Genomic DNA, 21,284 nt, shown 5'->3' on the forward strand with positions numbered 1-21,284 from the left:
AAATGCTGGCGTAAAGTCAGTAGGCCTATACATACGTCAGATCCTGCGTCCAGCCAAATCGACCGATGTTTTCGTGGTTTCTCTCTGCTCCATAGAATGAGTTAGCTAGTTAGCAATAATAATAACGATAATATATTTAAGAGGTCTGGTAGCGCATTGCTACAAAATGGAACACATCCCAATACTTTACAACCTGCTTTCATAAAAGAAGTACGAGATGGCACTGCTTTGAGCCTCCACAGCTGAAAAATTATCTATCGCTCCTACCTCCCGGTAACAAATGCAGCGTGTCTCACTACACCCTCATCTTTTATCTTCTCTGTCCCCGTGTCTCCCTCTCCATCCCTTTCTGTCTGTTATCTCACACATTAAATTCGAATCCAACAGCTGTTAAAAGAATGGCGCATTAATGTTCTGAGTGATTAGTCTCTTTAAGGGTAAACTTGTCCGAAACTTTATTTTCTACGACGAATCTTTCATGAGATAACTGAACTACGAGACAGTCTCTCTTTCCCACTGGCCGGCCACATCACCTGTCTCCTGGCGGATGCGTTAGCAATTATTCATTTACTGAAAACATACAAGTTGCATTTCTTGCAGGATCCGTATATCCTAACGTCGCTTTGAAGAATCCTACTGAGGATTTTAGCGGTAATCATCTTCTCTTCCGGATTCTCTTATTTTTTTTTAATATTATCCTTCCACATAATCCTTCGTCTCCGCTGTAGCCTCTTTCATAGGATGTTTCTATTAAAAACGTTGTTTCAAGTATTTCTTGTTATTATTTATTCCGGGTTCTGTCATCGATATTGGGAAATTTATTTTTTATAAAATTTGGCCAGGCTGGGCCGGATTGAACTTTGCGTCGCAGTGAACGGGAACCATACTTCCCACCCTGATAATTCCAGAATTATATTCCACTATGCTGCAGCCTGTATTAGGAAGAATAATTTGTTACTCTTTCCCACCTCAACTGCCGCGTGGCTTTCGATATGACGGCTAGTGCGCCACAGGTTGGGTTCCACTGCCATAAAGCACCCTGCAGCCCGGGGGGGGTGGGGGGGGGTGCGGCTTTCGAGTCGTTTCCTCCGCAACAAACAAGATGGGAGAAGTGGCCCGCGGGCTGCTGGTTGCCACGCTTCCCGTTACTCTTTTGTCTTGAGCCGGGGTAATGAGGCTGCTCCACACGAAAATTTAAATTTCATGTGAGAAACATGTGCAGGAAGGAAAGGAGCCTTTTATATCAGAGCTTCCTGCTTGACAGTGGCGGATCGTCACCCCCGTACGCGCATTTCGCATTGCTCCACATCGGCACCGTCAGACACGCTGGCCGCCACTTGCAGAGGGAAACACCGCATAAATTAGACAGCCATCTTGGATTTATTATTTCTGCGAAACAAAAGGGAGAAGGTACTTCTGAGCTCGGTGTAGATTTACTTCAACCCACAGCGTCGAGCGCTGAGTATGTGAGGGCCTCCTGAAACGAAGATGTCTCAAAGTTCACTGGAAAGCATGAGGAAAATCACGTCCAGTCTGAATCCACGATGTTTCAGAGGCGAAGTAAGCAATACGAAAGGGTGGGTCAGTTAGTGAAGTGGGAGAGGCCACTTACCGGAACAGAAGCTATACAAATTACTTTCTTTGTTTTAAAATATTATATTAAGGAATTTTGTTCATTTTATCTCGGTACGGGACAAAACAGAGCCGCTAACCTGCACAGTTAGTCATAATCTTAATGGTATTCTTTATGGGGCGTACGTGGTACGTGTGCGATGTGTGTATTGCGTTTCTGGGCGAACTGTACCCTCAGCTTCCCCTGGATTGGCCCGCAATTCCGTTAATTTGACAGGCCGTGTTTAGCTGTTGACTTGTTTTGTGGCGTGTCCACTTGGCTGCACACAAACAGATCTGATAAAGCTGACTTGTTCGTCCCAACTTTTTTGTTTGCCGAGTACGGAGTGACATCCATGTTTTGTAAAATAAAATTAACATAAAACTTTTCGTGGAGCGGGCAATTAGGTGAGTGGGCTTCACCGTACGTTATCATCAGTACAGTCATCAATCATCATTGTATTCGAGCTGATAACTCGAAGACGCAATGATGTCATTTCATTACGTACACGGTGACAAAACCCAGCCTGTCTGTCCATGTAGACAACGGAATCTGTGGGACATGTCATTTTGTAATAGACCACAAAATTCACAGCATAATTTATGTCATCGGTCTTTGTTTCAGATTTCCCAGTTTTTAAAATTAATGTTAGTACGTAGCCAATGCCTTTGCAGATACTGTACCGTAAGGTAACAGGAGAGAGAAACTAGAAATTGTTTTAAACGAGATAAATGAGCAGATTAAGGCAGGTCATACCTCAAACAAGTTAATGCAATTTCGACAGTGAATCTCTGCTTTTCTCCACGCACTTTCCAGAAAAATAATTAACTCCATAAAGCTTACGCCTTCTTAAGAAAGTGATAGTCGCTTAGCTAGTCACTGAATTCCCCGCCTTTTATGGAAGTCGAAGGTTCATTACCGTGTCGACAAGAGCCTCTGTCCTCATCCAGGTGAAGCCGGAAATAAGGGCGAAATCCACTGGTTGGAAGAGAATAACTAATTCTTGCTCTGAAGGCAGATCCGGGAGAAGTGAATTAGTGAGATTTCAGGTTCTCACGGATGAGTCTGAAGATTGCTGTCTTCTGGGATATTGCGCCGTGTAGTCTGGTCTAGCGGTTAGAACGCTGGCCTTGTAATCCTGGGGTCTCGGGTTCGATTCCCGGCGGTACCCGAATTTATAACTTGTGTTGGGCAAGGCCGTGGTCTAGGCAACACGGAGTTTTCCTCCGGGGGCTTCCCCGGTTTCTCCGTGGCATCCCAACAATTACTCCATTCACACACAGAAGAAGGCAATGGCAAACCACTTCTGGATCATCTGCCAAGAACGTATATGAACAGGTCCCAGTCCGAGAAAAGGATGGAAGGATCCTGTTCATATGGACCTGTCGTCAGACAGAACACTAATAATAATAATAGTCTGGTAATGATACTGACCGATGTTTGGGAGGTGACTCATCGCCCCGATGTGATGATGGAAACAGAAACGTCGGAAAATGTGTGCCAGATTACACGTCACAGCGTCCTAGAAGACAGCCATCTTCAGAGGTGAATATGCTTCGGTTTTCACATGGTCTAGTAGATTTGTGTTCGATGTGGCAGCTGTTTCCTTCTACTTTTATTTGTTTTGTACAATTTCAGTTTATTTCACTAACTGTTCCGACATTCGCTTTAAACACTGAATCTTTTCTGTAGTTGTAGAGACATGGCGAACCGTGCCAGGACTGCCCATAAGGAATGAATAATATCCACATTACCGTTTGTGAATGCTGCGGCAGTCCTCAGATGGCATTGACATCAATGTGCGAGCGGGCTTAACCCTTCACAGTGATGGACCGATTCATTCCATAAACCCCTGAGGGAAATGTTTGTAAAAAGCGGAATTGGGGCCAACTGATGTAAATTACTCCGCTAGCAACAGGGAAAAAGTAATCAAACAATTTAAATGAACTTTTGCGCAGCGTTATACACTCCATCATTTTTATATATTTTTGTTTGCGCGTCGCTTTTGATTGAGGCTACACAGCAAAAACTACTGATCGAACTCTCCACCTTGTCTGGCTCTCTCCTTATTGCTTTGTTTTTTCTCTTTCCTACTTTCTCTCCCTCTCCCCCTCTCCTTTCCATTTCTTTCTTTCTGTCTTTCTTTCTCCCTTCTCTCGTTGACCTCTCTTTCTCTCTTGTCTCTTCTTGTCGTTTTTTCTTATTTTGACTCTCTCTCTCTCTCTCTCCCAGTTATATTCCTGTCCTTTGCATTTCGTCATTTTAAAGTTTCTGAGGAAAACCACGCCGATGGTGCACTATCTGTCAAAGTTAGAACGGGAGAGTTTTTTTGCTGTGTATAAACAGGTTGTATGAATTTTTGCAGAAACAAACTTTCTGGTGGAATTGGTCTGGATTTGATCGCAAAATGAGAGCTATCATTTCGATGTGGGACGGGGAGGGGTGGCGCTCCACATCAAGTGGGTCCTTGTGGCGCGATATGACACTCAGGACTCCACTCCCTTTGTCTCATTGCCCCTTCGTATATACGCTAGGTGCCCGAAAGGTAGTCTGATATTTTAACCGTGTCTTGGTTTAACGATGCTATGCCATAACTACACGACCCACATGCCTTACAATGGGTATGCTAACGTAATGTTGAGCTTGGGCCAAGGTTATTAGACTTGTGGATGCCAACATTCAGTGGTTTTGTCTCCGCGTCTACTTACAAGGTAAAGTTACTCCAGAGCTTAGTTTCGGCGTCATGAAGCCGTATGAGGGAGTGTTCGTAAAGCTCTACTCATTTTAGACTTCTGCGTTAGATGGACGTGATAGCTCAGCTTCACGCTCCGGTCGCTTTATGCCAACAGCCTGAGATGTCCATTAGACAGGCCTTGTAGGATGATTGAACCTCACAGCCGGTCTAGGCACAATGATGATGAATTGGAAACATTTTGAGAAACGTGATTAATCTGGCAAAGGCTGTTGTCTTGGTACGATATCTTGGCAATAAGAACAGGTGGAAGTAACTCTGACACTGTATAAGATTCTTTGGACACAGTTTTGGCTGTCAGTACAAAGGTAACAGAAAATTGAATCCCAAAAACGATGGGTCTTACCACGAGATAGCTTATGAACTACTGAACAGAGCACATTTTATGTAGAATGTCGAGTGTAAGCATGAGAAGGCTTTCAAATTACCAGCATCACATTCATAATGAAAAAAGCGTACTATATATAAAAGAGAAAAATGTAATTTCTATCTGGCGAGATGGAAAAGCCGGAGATGACGTTTTTATGCCATCAGTCACCTGCTGAAGACGTATCGGGGGTGGACACGACGCGGTGCATCAAGATATGCTCAATTACTATGCAAATAGATTACGCCAGGTGGCAGCAGTGCTGCGTAATTAGGAACAAAACACAGACGCTTTGCGTAATAAGATGCAACTTAGAGGCTAATTGCATCAACAGCCAGGGCAATTGTTGATATCATCGCGTGTGAAACGGAAGTGGGTTTACAGACTAACCACAACAGCACTGCCTCGTAATGAAGCAGAGGGTGACAGGGTAGGAGTCGGGAAGGACATGTGATCCCATTCTAGCCGTGACATTCATGCAGGAAGACTGCGATTGGCTGAACAAGTAGCTTGAGATGACGGGGCATTTAGCCTACAGAATTTTGGGGAGAAACTGATCGGATATTCATAATATCGGTATTGAGCAATATTAAAATTGACCTTAAAATTAAGGGAATGTAAATTCGGTTTATCAAAAGGAGTGTTTTGGTTTTTGGATTATTTGTGACGTTGTGCCACATGTTGAAGTTATAGTGTCGAGGAAAGTTCAGATTATGTTGATTACGTTCAATAATGACTGACAGAGTGTCAGTTGTAATCGAGTTCAGGAATTGTTCTTGAATTCAATGAAGATTACCACATCCATTTCCCCGGGTACGATACCGTTCCGTGCTGCGTTCCGGAATTCATGTTTTTGGGCTCTCGAGAAGCTGTAAAGCAACGTTTTCTACTAACTAGAAGCAGAATACAAGTCTGGAGGCAGCCACGGAGGAAGACCAGACTCGGACCGACAAGGGAACGAATCTTTTTATTAAAGTTGTCACCTGGTGTCATCGACACACCGCGACCGGTTATCGGGTTGTCCTCTGGTGCGAAAAACTCCATCAGAGCAAGCTAGCCTCAAACTCTGACGTGCTAGTGCCTCCAACCGGGAACAAGCGTTGTGTATGACAACATTTCAAAGCAGCCAGTTGTAGAAAAAGTGATAACAAAGCTTAGATCCCACTGGAGGAGAGACAGAGAAGCTTCAGTAAAAGAAGAGTGGCTGACCACTCGCCTGCTCACTGCTTTGCTGAGAGGCCTGTCCCGCTGAGAACAAAGTGCTGACTCAATTAGCAAACTTCAGCCACAATTAAGAGACGCGCTTGTCTGATTTAAAAGACTGCGCTGTGTATTCAGATGCAAATCCATATTAGAGACGCCGCGTCTGTAACGAACACCCGCGGAATGATAATCCAAGGTGAAACTTAATAGCGAAAGTTTAACACTGGCTCGATGCGAATTCAATTATCTAGCGCTTCTCCTTTCTCACATTAATCCAATCAGCACATGTGACCTTCGTGCCACGGTCTCCTGCAGGCACCTGGCATGGCCACCTCTGTTCGTATTCCGTGAGAAAACACGTATAGCGGAAGCTCAGGGTTACACTCGCACTTTGCAGGTATAAGGAGAGTTGCGCCCACACTCTTAACATGTCTCGGCACAGCTACACTCGCGCCCCACACACACTCACCCAACGCATGCTTTCGTATTACACTCACGTCACTCGTAGGACTACGTTCACTGTTAGCCTACTGTATAGCAGCCGCACTCACGCTTCTAACTGACGTCTCACGGGATCTAGCAGTGACACTCAGACTTCGCATTTGGAGACGTGATCAGTTACACTCACGCCTCGTAAGATTCAGCAGAACAACGATCACACCTTACATAAGCAGAGTTACACTCACGCCTCACAGGCATCGTTTATGACTCTGGCATGAGCCCGCTGGATCAAGACGTTTGCCGGCAGCAGCACGAGGCCCCCATAAACCCAACTGTAGGCGTTCTGTGGTCTTGTCGACACCTTCTCGTGTTTTATTGGCTTTTGTTACAGTTACACGGCTACTCAACTATGCCAGTAATTAGCATTTATTCGTCTTGCTCAGGCAAGGTTTCTGAATCAGTGTGGGGTGCTGATTCACTATAAGCGCACGAACGTAACCGTGAAAAGGGCTTCATCTCTGCCACGGAACTTGGATAGCCTCGGAGTGAAGGTAGTTTTATATGAGAATTGATGAGATGATAATGTTGCGTCATATTGTGATGAATTATAATTGTTTAATTTTAACCGTCTAATCACAATAAAATATTTTATTAAATATTAAAATATTATTACTACAATTAACATTTAATATTTAAAATATTTAAAATATGTTGAAATGATGCTCTTTCTATCGAAATGTTCGATTTAACCGTCTAATCACAATAAAATATTTTATTAATATTAAAATATTATTACTACAATTAACATTTAATATTTAAAATATTTAACATTTAATATTTAAAATATGTTAAATATTTTAAATATTAAATGTTAATTGTAGTAATAATATTTTAATATTTTAATATTTAATAAAATATTTTATTGTAATTAGACGGTTAAAATTAAACAATTATGAGAATTGATGTTTCTCGGCGGTGGCGAGGACGTTGTTCTGGGTTTTATTGTCATGTAGACTCTGGCAGGTGCTAGGCCTGAAGTTCTGCCTTGAAGATGGAGAAAGTATGTTTCACCGAAACGTTGACATCTATCGGGGTGTCTCACGCTCTCATAGAGGAATTGCTCCATGTAGATGGTTGGCAACCAAACGAAAGACGGCTTTGGGAGAGTTCGGTCGCCTGTACGTCTTAGGCCTGAACACGTTTAGGAAGTTCCATCAGACCCCTGATTCAGTATTCGACGACCATCCGCCATTGCGTCACTGTAACTGCACTCAACACTGCAGCCTTTTGAAAATGTGACGCAGGGATCCGTTGTATGCAGGACAAAGACTAGAAAATTAAATGGTTTGTTGTATTGGGGTAAGTTGTGCCCAAAATGAGTTATAATAATTTGGCGACCAAGCAAAGTATTTAGTTGGATAATGGTAACTATTTGATGACGTCGTTGAGTAGCCACGTAATAAACCAAGGCCTTCGTGAGTTGCCGCTCGGCTTTATCCCACAATATCCGAGAGTTCTTTTTTTCAAATCGCGCCGAACATGCAACGCATGGTCATCCCGTCTAGACCTCGTGTTTACAAATTTTAATTTTGCTCCATTTTGCTTCACGTGGCGATTGTGGCGGATTAGCACAGCATTTCTTCCAGTTCACAGCTGAATATCCTTCTTTCTCTGTGACGGGCTGTCACTCAATCAGAAGGACTCGTCTTAGCGACCCTTACCACGGCTCTGCGTGTCAGATCAATCAAACTCACCTGTCAGCAGCCGACAGCCCGACGAGCGGTTTATTGATTCGTGCGGTAGGAGAAACGGGAGAGCCTGAGAAAACAAAGGAATGTCGCTGCACCTGGCTCGTTTTTTGTAGCCTACAACATAATGCAGTCCGCCATAATAAGCTGTCGCCCTCTGAAAACTTTTAGATGCTAAATTACAATCGCGTCATTGTTCCTTCTTTTTTCAAATAAAGCGGGTAGCTTTAATAATGGGACGCTAATTATCCCCCCGAGAGATGGCTCCACAGTTTCATTAATCACCGACAGAGGGATTGTGTCGCCCCGCGACGGTGGCGTAACGAATTAGTAAACACAAGAAGATCGGCTTCTTTAGAAGAAAAAAGAATGCAGCAATGCGAACAATACTGAGCACCACTTACAAAAGATTAGAGCCGTAATAATTTATAATGACAGCCACAGTGAACCAGCTCTCAAGGATACTTCAGGTTGTTTATAGAATTCCCAGCGCTGCCATCTTGAAACGCAATCTCGTGACGTAAGCGTTGCGGTTCGGGTGTCGCATTTCGTCTGTTTTGTGCTCAAATTGAGACTGATTTGTTCACGGAGTTCTTGAGTTTCGTACACAATTCGAGTCACTAACTGCACGTGATGATTGCCTGATCGGTTCAATGAGTTAGCTACTTGGATGGCTTATGTAATTGGACTTGATGTTGATTAATTGATACTTGAATCAATGCCAGGAAAAATGTTTTTAAAATTTGACTTCTTACTTTACGCTATTTGACGCTAAAAACGTGAACACACGTAATGTGTAACTTAGACACTATAAGTGGAGTGTAAGAGACACCTCATTACTATACATGTGACCCTGGCAACAAAGTCGAGACAGTAGAAATATGACATTTTGTATGAAGGATACGCCGCTACCAAAATTCAACTTAAGTTTTACTTTAATTTTTAAATTTGATATGTTGTTCGGTAGACTGAAAATCCAGTAACTTATTCAGCAGTGAGTTTCTGTGACTGTTACAACTTTCTTGCGTATAGTTATAAGAAGGCGACTGGAAGGCAGCGATTCAATTCTTAAGGATGGGTGTTGGGACTTTTATTACATATCTTCACCGCTGTGTCCTGAGTGACTCGGCTCTGTCCCAAGTAAACGAAAGCGTGAAGCTGACAGGTTTAAGAAAACTTCACTTCACGTCTGCTAGACGGCTACATCCTGAGGTTGATACATATTCTGTAAGTCTGTAACAGCTCGCTACTCGTTCAACTAGTCCGATTCAGCTTACCACTTGCTCCTGTGTGTTTCCCCACCCGCACGATGAAACCAATCCTCTGCAAGTCGGACCCCCCACGTGGTGCGAAACCCGAGACGTCACCCCGATAATGTCACGTCAGTACAGCCTGTCTCACAACAATTATCACTGCTCGTGTAGTAAGCCGAGGTGGGGCCGGGGATCGAAGCCACCTGGGCAGCTCCTGCTCATGCGTCGCAGAAGTGTCGGCAGTGTGGCCGGGGTCTTCTGGGCACGTGTTCGTAACAGCGGAGTGGACGTAGTGATACCGTAAATGATTCGCACTGTCGATAGCAGGAATCGAACCCACAATACTGACCATGGCAGCGTGCAGGTAGAAGAGAGATCAGATTCTTGGAGGAAAACATGTGTTTAAATGCAGTCGGGCGTGAATGTTTAGGAGTCCTGGATATCTTCTGGCTCGAAGGATGTCAAAATAACACGGAGTCCTGAGTTTAGGGACACGCAGTCAATCCCTCGTAAAGCCATTCCTTGCAGCTGTTATGGGACCTGAGAAAATCAGGATGTCTCAGTAAAGTCACTGAGCTTCTCGGCCGCTATCTCTCCTTGTGTAAAGCAGCCGGAGCGTGCAGGTCTGTGATTGATGATCAGCCACGAGGCCAAGTTTAGTGTTCATTACTGTGTTCACAAAAGGAAAGTGTTTCACGGTATTATGTACCAGGTCAATTTAGATGAGATTTCAGGTTCTCATGGCAACGAAAAAGAAGGTCGCTGCCCTACGGGATGTTGCGCCGTGTAGTCTCGTTGACAGCTTGTTGACCATCGTTTCAGAGGTGTTTACTGCCTCCATTATCAGGGCGAAGATAGGTCGTAGGTCTATATCTACGAGACTACACTTCGTAACATCCCAGGGGTCAGTCGTCTTTAGGTCAGTCCAGTTAGTAACTCCATACCCAGAGCCTCTGTCATTCAGTCTGCCTGTGATCTTCGCCCACGCTTGCTACATGCCCCACCAAACTCAACACCCTCGGAGCTCGTCTTTATGTAATCGTCTGTGCCTAGTGGACAGGATGCGTGCGGTTTCTGGAGTCTGTCACACAATGCTCGGGTGTCTCCCGCGTCTCGTAACCAGACCACAACTTTATTAGGGACAACTTTTGATAGACTTGCGTGTATGGACTATTTCAACGCAATAAACGTAGGTTACAGTTGCCCCTTTGATTAAGAACCACGACATGAATGCGTGTTAGGGAGTGGAAGTAGGCTCATTTCTCTTCGAAGTCTAAAGTTCAGCACTAGATTCAGGCGAGTGGTCAGTTCCACGTTTCGGTCGCTTTTACCCGTGGGAAAGAAGAGTAAGTTCTTTTCTACCCCAGAGCTACGAGAAATATCCTTCAACGTAGTTAGGTTTGGGGCCGAGATTTGAAACAAAGACCTCCCGAATACGAAGCAGGAATGTAAACCACTTGACCTTTGAGTTCGGTAATTTCCCTTATCAATATTCATGTTGCTTGGAGTAGTCTAAGGCTGTCGGCGCGTGAGTCAGTGTAATGACTAGGCTGGGGCTGGATGCTCGGGGTTCTATTCCCCGTGAGGACAGATATTTTCGCGTACAGCTCGTCTCTGGGGCCAATCTAGCCTCCTGTCCAGTCGGAATCGAGTACGTTTCCCCCGGGGTTAAAGCGACCTGAACGTGAACACGTCCATTCACCTCCATCTAATAAAGTGATTGATGTATGGAGCTTTGTGTTCGTGGCATTCGCCTTTAACACCTCGTTGTTAATATTTGACACTTCCATTCTTATTTGTACACCCCCTGGGGCTGCTGTGATTTGTGACAGCCAAGTTTGATATCGACAGTTCTAATTGACGTAACGAGGGAAGAGCGGGCATTAGAATAACAGGTTTGAACAAGGAACAGGTGCGGGGGCTAATTTGCGGCAATTAACACTCCGAGATGATATCAGCAACCGAAGCAACTTCCAGGCACTTAACAACGTTGTTTCAACTGCACAGGTTTTATGTAGCCCCGAATTAGACAGCAAGTAGTTATGTTTTGTGACGAGGAGGCAAGGACGTGTTCCAAGAAGTGATCCCTGTATTCTGCTGAAGATACTCAGCCAGGTTAGTTGCTAACCAGACCGAGATGTGGTTCTGATGGCTTGGTTTCGTAACTCGGATGGGAAAAAGGGACATAGCGGTATCTTAGTCTGTCTTACAGCTTGCAGGGATTTTAATATAGGCTTAAGTTAGTGAACTATAATTGTAATTGTGCCTGGATGTTTTGCATATAATTGTATATCTATATATAACGGGTTTGAAACTTGGTCTGTGCCTGAGGTAACAACATGGCCTGTACCGAGAGTGTTTGATACAGGATGTTGAGGAGAATATTTTGGCCTGAGAGAGAGGAAATAAGAGGACTGAGAAAATTACATAATGATGAGTTTTGTGATTTTAATAGCCTGCTATAGACAGGATAGTGACTGAGACTACGGACTGGGCGACTGGAATTCGATCCCCGACGGGGGCAGAGGATTTTTCCTCTAGCCTCTTCGTTCAGACAGGCTCTGGGGCCCACCCAGCCTCCTATCTAATGGATACCGGGGTCCTCTCGAAGGGGTAAAGCGCGGCCAGGGCGTGACGCTGACCACTCACCCCCATCTAGTGCCGAGGTTAAGAATGCGTAGGAGCTATACGACCTTTCCCCCCAAGCGCCTACGTGGCGTGTCCCGGGACAGCTTTACTGCATGCAGCAAGCACAAACGAAATGCTCTGTAACTTGAAAGGAAGAGGCCGTTTGGAGATCTAAGTGTCATGGTATAATATTAAAATAGTGTGGTGATATGGACGGATTTAGCTCGCTTATGACGGGATCAGTAGCCAGCTGTTGCAATGACAGTAATGAACTTTCGGGTTATATAAAAGGCGTGTTATTTCTTGACTAACTCGACAACTGTCAGCTTCTGAAGAAGGACTGTAGGCTATTGCATCGAGTTTGATGTTAGAACTGCTTGGAAGAGCAGTCCGCTGTTTTCGTCTGAGGCTCCATTGATGTGAAAGACAATGTTTGACACCCCTACCTGTTTCCGAATTAAAAAAATAGGCCCATTAAACTTAATTCAATTTGATATATTTGTGAAGGAGATTCACTTTTTCTATTGACGTGTGTGTTTAAAATTTAATGGCCTATATTCCTAAAAAAATATTCAGGTCCTCTTTTGGGGCCGCTGTTCCACCTTTGGTAAATGCTGGCATGAAAGACCGAGACGGATTGACCAATAGGGTACACTGTAGGTTTTTGTAATGTTGATTAGATTCAGCTGCTGCCTCAGAGTTGCATCCAGTTATTCTGTTGTATCATCGTGCTCTGTCAGTAAGCAGTTACAAGCCAAAGTGTTTCTTCCTGCTGTGTTAGTCTACGTCGTTGTGGACTTGCCCTTGTTTTGTATCAGATACTTCGTGTTAGTCAATGAGCCGGAATAGCTCAGGCAGTGCAATGACCAGACCACGAGCTGGATGCCCGAATTCGATACCCAGCAGGAGAGAATTTTTCTCTTCGCCAAGGCTCCTGTCTGAGGACCAGAAGCAGAATCGACTTCTCGTTTGTCAGGAACTCAAAGATCTTGCCGGATCGTCGGATTTAGCTCCGTGTGACTTCTTCCTCTTCTCAAAGATAAAAATTCAGCTAAAGGGAAGGAGATTTGAGACGATAGAAGAGATTCAGGCAGAATCGCAGATGGTGCTTGACAGGCTGACAAAGAAAGATTTCCAGGGATGCTTCCAGGCTTGGCAGCGGCGCTGGGATCGTTGTGTTCACTCCCAGGGGAACTACTTCGAGGGTGATGGATGAATTTAATACCTGAGATAAGTGTACGGGTTTTTATACGCGCAGTCTTGAAACTTTCCGATCGCACCTCGTATAGGTGTAATTTCGCTCCCCGCGAGGTCTGCATGATGTGAAGATTTGTTGAGCACCAGGGACCGGTTACTTGTTACGTTGCTTTTATGAAAACGGGGCAATTTCCTTGCCGATCCACATCACAGCAGAACCACTGCTCACTACCACAGAGAGAACCTCTTCTATTAATTTAATGACAGTGCAAGACAGCCGACCACTCTGTGTGAAAAAGCTCACAACCATAAATTACAGTAGAGGTGCTACCTGCTGCCATTAGCGGCGCAGCCTGTCAACGAGCCCGGTGGAGAGGGCCCCGGTTGCATCTTGCTGTCCACCTTGTGTTTCCCTTCGTCACAACTTGCTGGTCACCCTGTGGAGCGCGGTGTCCTGTTTCCTGCTATGACCGTGTGAAGAGGCTTGGTCTCAAGATGAAATCCGACTCGTGGGGTGGTGTAGTGATATCTGGGTGCGGCTGTAGCTGGTATCGGTTTGAATGTTCAGACAGATTTAATTGGTGCAAGGCTGCTTCTTCTTTCGATGAGTTTTCGACATCCGATGATGAATCTTGTGACGCGAGGCCGTCGGGTAGGAAATCCATTGGCAACCGTAGCGTCCCTCGTAGGCTTACGGCCCAGTCCGTGCGTGGGAGAGCCAAGAAGACAGGCGGTCGGTCGGTCAGTTCGTTTTGAAGTCGTAGCAACTTTCGGAGCTCATGACCAGGCTTCTAAGTCTTCACTCTGACCATTTGGTCTTGTCGTCAAAAGGCGTTATCTCTGTCAAGAGACTTGTCAGACGTCTTTGTCAATCGAACATCCCGGCCTAGTGATATTGTTCTGTATTCGTTAAATCCCGAGTTCAAACCCCAGCTAAGTTGACTGGCGGTTATCGTGTTTTACCGAAGTCAAGCCCCTTTAGTCAAATGCCGGGATAGTACGTGCTTTAATTAGGCCACGACCGCTTCTTTCCATATAGCCCAATTCCATGTTACCATGCCTATTCTGAGCTGCTGGCAGCGTTGTCGTAATCAGCTACAGTATTAAAGCAGGTACAACTGCACATTTATATAAGGTAAAGCGAGTAGAGATTGCGCACAATTCGGGAAAAAAATCACTAAAAATCGAATGTTTATCTATTTTCGTAAATAAGTGTACACATATGTTCTTTGGTATGTTAGGCATATTTAATGAACAATATTCCGATTGTTTTTTTTTTCAATTTTTGATAAGATAATGCAGTTTTTTCAGACATTCGATTTTACGCAATCTCTCCTAACCGGGTAGGTGAGATTGCGCAAATGGGTAGGAAAGATGGTTTATGGTTTGAATTACTTATTTCTATCAAACTTTATTAGAAATTGTTATTATAAAATGAATTAGAAGCTTTATTATTACAGAAAATGAATAGTAATGTTAATAAGAAAAGAAATTGTTTTATTATTACAAAAAATAAATAGATAATTGTATCCGACTGTTTATACTCAAAATTCACCCTCCATTGCAGGCCAAATAAATTACGCCTCAGTATTTTAAACTCTATTTTGGTGCTGCCTTATGCGTGTACTTGTGTTCTTTTCTCAGTGTCTAAATTCTTCGTGGGTGTTATTATTGTCATACGCGGAAGGGTGTTGGTTTCTGTGGAAACATTGAGGCATTCAATCAGTTCCCAGATTTATGTTATTTTTTAAATAAAAGGTCAGTTGCCCGCTAGATCTACTAATAATCATGTTATTATTATTTAGTGTTCTGTCTGACGACAGGTCCATATGAACAGGATCCTTCCATCCTTTTCTCGGACTGGGACCTGTTCATATACGTTCTTGGCAGATGATCCAGAAGTGGTTTGCCATTGCCTTCTTCTGTGTGTGAATGAAGTAATTGTTGGGATGCCACGGAGAAACCGGAGAAGCCCCCGGAGGAAAACTCCGTGTTGCCTAGACCACGGCCTTGCCCAACACAAGTTATAAATTCGGGCACCGCCGGGAATCGAACCCGAGATCCCAGGATTACAAGGCCAGCGTTCTAACCGCTAGACCACCGTGGCGGTAATAATCATGTATTAAAATAGAAAGCCACTGGCATCTCGCGGACTGGTGTGTAAAATGGCGCGCCTGCTTCCGCTGGTCCAATCAGAATGTGGACAGTGACAATTGTGTTGTTCACTTTGCGGTGCGCGTCGTCCTGTCCAGTGGGAATGTGACATTCACTTCCATCTAGGGCTCCACGACCCATGCCTTTATTCTGTCATGATCACGATCGAGTCTGGGAGCTGTTCGACTCAAGATGGCGGTTGGAACCTGAGCGCGCATCTGGGGCGATAATTGAAGCCTTGATTTGATTGTCTGTCCCTCGCTGCCATTGGTCCAGCAATTAGCACTGGCTGCGGCCTGGCGTGGCGACATGCTTCTATCTTCTTTGTCACGTGCTACATGAACAACTTATCTCAATTGAATTATTTACGTTTTAAATGAGTAACAATTAGCCGAGTACAATAAATGGTGAAAGTTCTGTTATTTCTGAGTCGGAAACCTCTTAACGAGTTGCATATGTCTGTCCGTCTGTGTCTCCTGGATCAAGAACAGAGAATGAATTAACCTATTTATTATTGTCGGTAGTCTGTGTGATGTTCGTATTGATTCATGATCTCTTTAAATTCTCTTGGGCGACTGTGCGAAAGGCAAGGGGTTCTAAACCTTCTAAAAAAAAACTGGGTTCACGCCAGCCCTTTCTTTACGTCTCCAGGGCCACTGGTTTATACATCCGGACAATTTAGGCTACTGTACTGAAATTCGTGGTTGCTTGATTTGTTAAAAAAATCTCGCTAAATTCACACAGACACTACGCAGTAATTTTGTTTTGACACATTTATTCACTGTTATTAGACGTTTTGAATTATTTATTAAAAAAATCAAATACTTAATATAGGCGTTAACAATTTTTCCGCTATACAGGGTGATGCAAACATTACACGGGCCGCTCAGTGTACATTAGTGGTCTCGAAATGCAGACCTGTATCTTCGTTGACATATTTTACAAGCTATAACGTTATATTAGGCTATATTTCTGGTTAAATAATGGCCCTGGCTTGTGAAAAGGCGACCATACACAGATCTTGTAAGCATTTAGTACCCTGAAAAGTAGCGTATAATTTGTATCATAGCGGTGAAGATGTTGATCTTCGCCTTCTGGTTAGAATTTCGCCCTGAAGATGGCGGCAATATATTCTGCTGAAAAGTTGATAACAACATACAAGACCACACGGAGTTACAGTCCAGAAGCCCATAATCACTTAGATTTTCCATTTTGGACAATACTTTTTCATGTTTTTGAGTCGTGTAACTGGCCATAGTTGTTTGGGGGCATATTATAAACAGCTCTGGCATTAAAACCTTCGGACCCGCGCGTTGCACCGCCCCAACGATTGTTATTACTACGTGTCTCCATTTCTTGGCGCAGTTTATTCCAATGTCAGTTTCCGCACTGATTCAATTTATCCAATAAAATCTTATACCGAAACAAACCGAATGAATTCGAACCCGGGACGGTATGTTTCCAGCGGCTCCAATCAGACCCACAGCGATTTTGTTTTCATTTGGAAACAAAACCTCTTCAAAGCGAGTTTTAAATTAATAGAATTTGTTGTGTTTTTATCTGAACCCAATAACACATCGGCAACGGAAGCGCTGATTGAGTTTGCCTCAATTGCCACCACGCGGCGCTGTGTGATGTTGTTAATGCGCATGAGCAGCGGATTATTGGCTTGTAACAATTACGACTAATGAGGGCGATAATGGAATTGGGGCTCGGAGAATTCAGAGCGAGGGGGAAACCTCCCTAATTGGTTGCTAGCTGCCTCTTCTGTCGGGGTGGAGTAATTAAGATTGACTCCAAGCAGCGGCTTTATCGATGTAAGCTTATAAAGGACGAGTAGTGTGTGTTGTACACAATAATGGACAGTCGGTTTGTGTTGAAAGTCGAACACAATAACGGGCAGTCGGTGTGTGCTGCAAATTGAGCACAGTAACGGACAGTCTGTGTGTATTTAAAGTTAAACGCAGTGACTGACGGTAGGTTTGTGCTCGGCACAATCACGAGAATCGAATTCGTACTTCCAACGTTCATTCATAACCTTTATTCTTTCCCGAGTGCACGCAGAGTGGACGTTCCATGATATTCTGCGACCATGAATAGTTTGTTACTCTGATCCAAATTAATTCTGCTGACATTATCCGTCTTCTGTCAGGGTTCCCATGGTGACTCAGGGCTCCTAACACCGTCTGTACCAGTCTCTCTTGTTTTCCGACCCCGTCCAGTGTTCGGGCGAGCCACAGTGGCTTCATTCCACTTGCCTTATCATTCACAATTTAGGCTTTTTATCATATAACGCTGTACAACCTTTGTATATGGTGTCGTGTCATTAAATAATCTAAGAAGCAGTCAAAATACCTGACACCTGGTGATTTGTCGTCAATTAGGCCTGCAGAAATATTTCGTTTTTGCATACACTAGGCAAGATTGTCTGTTGGATCAGCATTAACATAATCAGTTAAATTCGTGATATCGGAGAGAACAAGAAGTATATGCCGATGATATTGACTAATAAACTTATGTTTGCTAAGGAAGTTGGGTGTGGGCCCAAATTAGTTGGCCTACGGCCGGTCAGTGGCAATGGTAGAGTTTTGTTTCAAAAATGTTGCAATAGGCCCATCACAAGCGAGTTCGCCTTCTTTATCACATTGGGGCTGAGTGATCAGTTGGCTCTCGATGGACTTCTGTCTCCACGCGCATCCTGTCTACTGGCCGCCGCCATTGTGATTCCTGATCGATCGAAATGTGTCAGAAACTGATCCCTCGCCCTTGTCACGAAGGCAGTGATCACTTCCGAAACCTCGGTTAGTTTCTGGGAGACCGCACGGCGCAATATCCCATATCTTCATACTAGCCTCCGTGAGGACCTGACATCGTCTATATTGGAAAGCGTCTACACTTGATGCAGCGTCATCGTATTATCTGTTGCGCCACAGTAAGAATGGCATGCCAGCGTTGCGTGTTTGTCTTGCTTTGATTTTCGGCACGATGGAGCGTAGGCGCAAGTCATTAATTAGAGTTAACCTGCGTGGGGTAATTAGGAATCCACGGGTGGTGCAAGCGTGGGTTATCAGGAAGCTGTCAGCTGGACCAGCTACAGTTCGTTGCAGGTTAGGTTGGGTGTAGACGTAGACCTTCAGCTTGTCGCGATAATCTATGTCCACAAGACAGTCTACAGTCTATTTGTTAATCTACCTATGAGAATAACCGCGCGCACTGTCCACAAAACCCTCTTTTCGCTTTTCTTCAGGATAGCCTCTTACGGACTATAGTGCCCGCAAAAATCTTTGGGAGCCTCTGTTAAACTTCTATTTCAGGATAGTCTCGCACACATTGTAGTACTATCTGAAAAACAATTTTCCAACCTCTGTGCTAAGGCTACTTGTCAGGATAGCCTCCTACATATTCTAGTGCTGTTCACAATGCAGTCAGTGTTAGCCTCTGGTATGGTTTCTTGTCAGGTTAGGCTTGCACGTCCTATATGTTGGGAGGTCCATACAACGGTTTGGTAGCTGCATTATTATAAAACTGACTGAGCTTAACTCTCATCTCGAATTGTGGCGCCCCTGAGTAACCTCGAGTTTCGCTTTGTCTTCTCTCTCCTTGTGTACTGAGTTTGGTCGAAATTAGCCCAGCGGCGTAATGTCCTCTATTATGTCAAATCGTACAATCGTTTAGGGAACCCCCGAGGGACAATATCAACCTTGTCAAAATGTGAAAGCTCTACTGATTACCTCGGCTCGTTCTTGTCGTCTACGGGCTAACAGGGTGTTCCCAAACATGCAAGCTTTTCCTTACCATCAAGTTTTATCCTACACGTGTTTCTTGTTTATGCTAATGATGCTCTCAAGAGCGTGCGCATTGACGTCATCGTCACAGCCTCTTGCGTAATAAAGAGATGGGAAGCATCGCTGTGCAGTTTTCAAGATGGCGGTCGTAAAGCTGTAGCCAGTTGTTGCTGGAGTCTGCCCGCAGAACGCATTTTGGCAACGATTTTCAGAACTGAATTGTGTTTTTGCACATTTCGGCCTAACAAGAGTTCACAAAATGAAGTAAGCTATAAAAGTTTTACAGATGTGTTTAACGTTTTTTTGCCATAACTGATTTGCACTGAAATAGAATTGACGTAAACCTACTCCTTCCGTAGTTCACAGTCAAAGAAACCTTTAGATTTATCATTCAAGGGGCCTTGGATTATAGGATGTACTGAGAACGATGTCCCATGTTTGTCATCTCATTTCCACTTATTCTTCGTTCCTAAAGAGCTACTCTTTCTGAAAATTGTACGTCATTCTAATATTTTTAAACTTCTTGGACTCTAAAAACACGTGTGTGTGACACCTGAACACACTTCCTAGTTGTGTTTTTATCTTTTCAATACGTTGTGGTGCCGAATAGAAATGTTGTTAATGTCTTAAAACTCCCGGTAGCGGTTCATCTGGACTTTGTCCTTGCCCACGGACTGTGGAAACTCATGATCACATCGGCGTGGAAACTGCGCGGACCGTCATTTGGGATTCCAGGCTTCTCTAATTCAGTGACAGAGAGAAGTTAAAAACTTATGTCGAAAACTTGCACCGTACTCGGTGCTGGACCAGTTCCATCCGCGTCCTTTCCCCACTGCCTGTCTTGCTAACATCCATCTTAATATTATCCTCCAGTCTCCTTCTCTAAAACAACGTGACCGTCTTCTGATGTGTTCCCTTTCAAATTCCATGTGCGTCTCTTGTCTTCCCTAACCTATCTACGTGCCCAACCCATCGTTCAACCTCAACATTAGGCTTTGAAGAGGCCTGCAGAAACACCGGCTTAAATCTCAGGTGTTCTTGATATGAGAAAACTGAAATTATAGAGTAACTTCGTCCTCCTTGGGTGCAAATAAGCTTATTCTTTTGAATACTTTGTTATAGAGCTGTGGAAAGCGTTGTCGCGGAAGAATGCCTCTCTCCTGGTGTGGTCACGCACCTCATTAGTGTAGGAATGAAATCGTCCTTTCTGGGTTCACAGGTTTGGAATTGAGTACTGTTGATGGGCGAAAGATGTCTGGGTTGCAACGACTGCGAGATGAACCCTGTGTGATAAAATGTGTGGCTTTGAATGCTGTAACAAAAGTAACGCTCCTTAACAATCAAATTCTCCTCCAGGCGTTCTCGGTTTCCTCACCCTCTGTCCGAACGCGTTCTATTTACTCATCTGCTTTCTGACGTCTTACACAAACCTGTGTTTACTTCCACACATGCTCAGATTAAGTCTTTTAGGTTTCTATCTTCTTCTGCCTGGTTGCCTAGCAACCGCTGTCTAGAGCTCGAGGAGCCACGTCACCATTTTCATTTGCATATTCTGATATCGAACTTTACAATCATACAGCACTGTTTACGGTTTTATTGTTGTCTGAGAGACCCACATTAAAAGTTCAAAATACAGTTGATCCTTTGGAACACAAACTTAATCTAACGGTGCCCGAATTTATAACTTGTGTTGGGCAAGGCCGTGGTCTAGGCAACACGGAGTTTTCCTCCGGGGGCTTCCCCGGTTTCTCTGTGGCATCCCAACAATTACTCCATTCACACACAGAACAAGGCAATGGCAAACCACTTCTGGATCATCTGCCAAGAACGTATATGAACAGGTCCCAGTCCGAGAAAAGGATGGAAGGATCCTGTTCATATGGACCTGTCGTCAGACAGAACACTAAATAATAATAATATTTAAAAATAAAGTTCTTACCTCAAAGAAAACACAACACGTCTCGATTACATACATCAGTTGGTTATACTGTTTTGGGAAACCTATAAATACACTCTTTGAGCAAACTTCTGCGTTGTTGAATGTTGAATTCTGATATACTTTAAGGGTTGAAGGTGCAAGGTTTGATTCCCGCCAGCGAAATTCTCAATCGAACCCCCCCCTCACCCCTTCGCTGAGGACAAGG

At 44.1% G+C, this 21,284-nt stretch overlaps 1 protein-coding gene across 2 annotated transcripts in view; it reads left to right on the forward strand.

Annotated features, from left to right (window-relative positions):
- LOC110838979 (ATP-dependent DNA helicase DDX31) overlaps positions 1-21,284 on the forward strand; it is a 108,157-nt gene that overhangs the window by 25,440 nt on the left and 61,433 nt on the right. The window lies entirely within an intron of this gene.

Source organism: Zootermopsis nevadensis, unplaced genomic scaffold (assembly GCF_977971745.1).
Source record: "Zootermopsis nevadensis isolate Lab colony 2312 unplaced genomic scaffold, Znev_1.0 Znev_ptg000002l, whole genome shotgun sequence".
NCBI classification, from domain to species: domain Eukaryota; kingdom Metazoa; phylum Arthropoda; class Insecta; order Blattodea; family Termopsidae; genus Zootermopsis; species Zootermopsis nevadensis.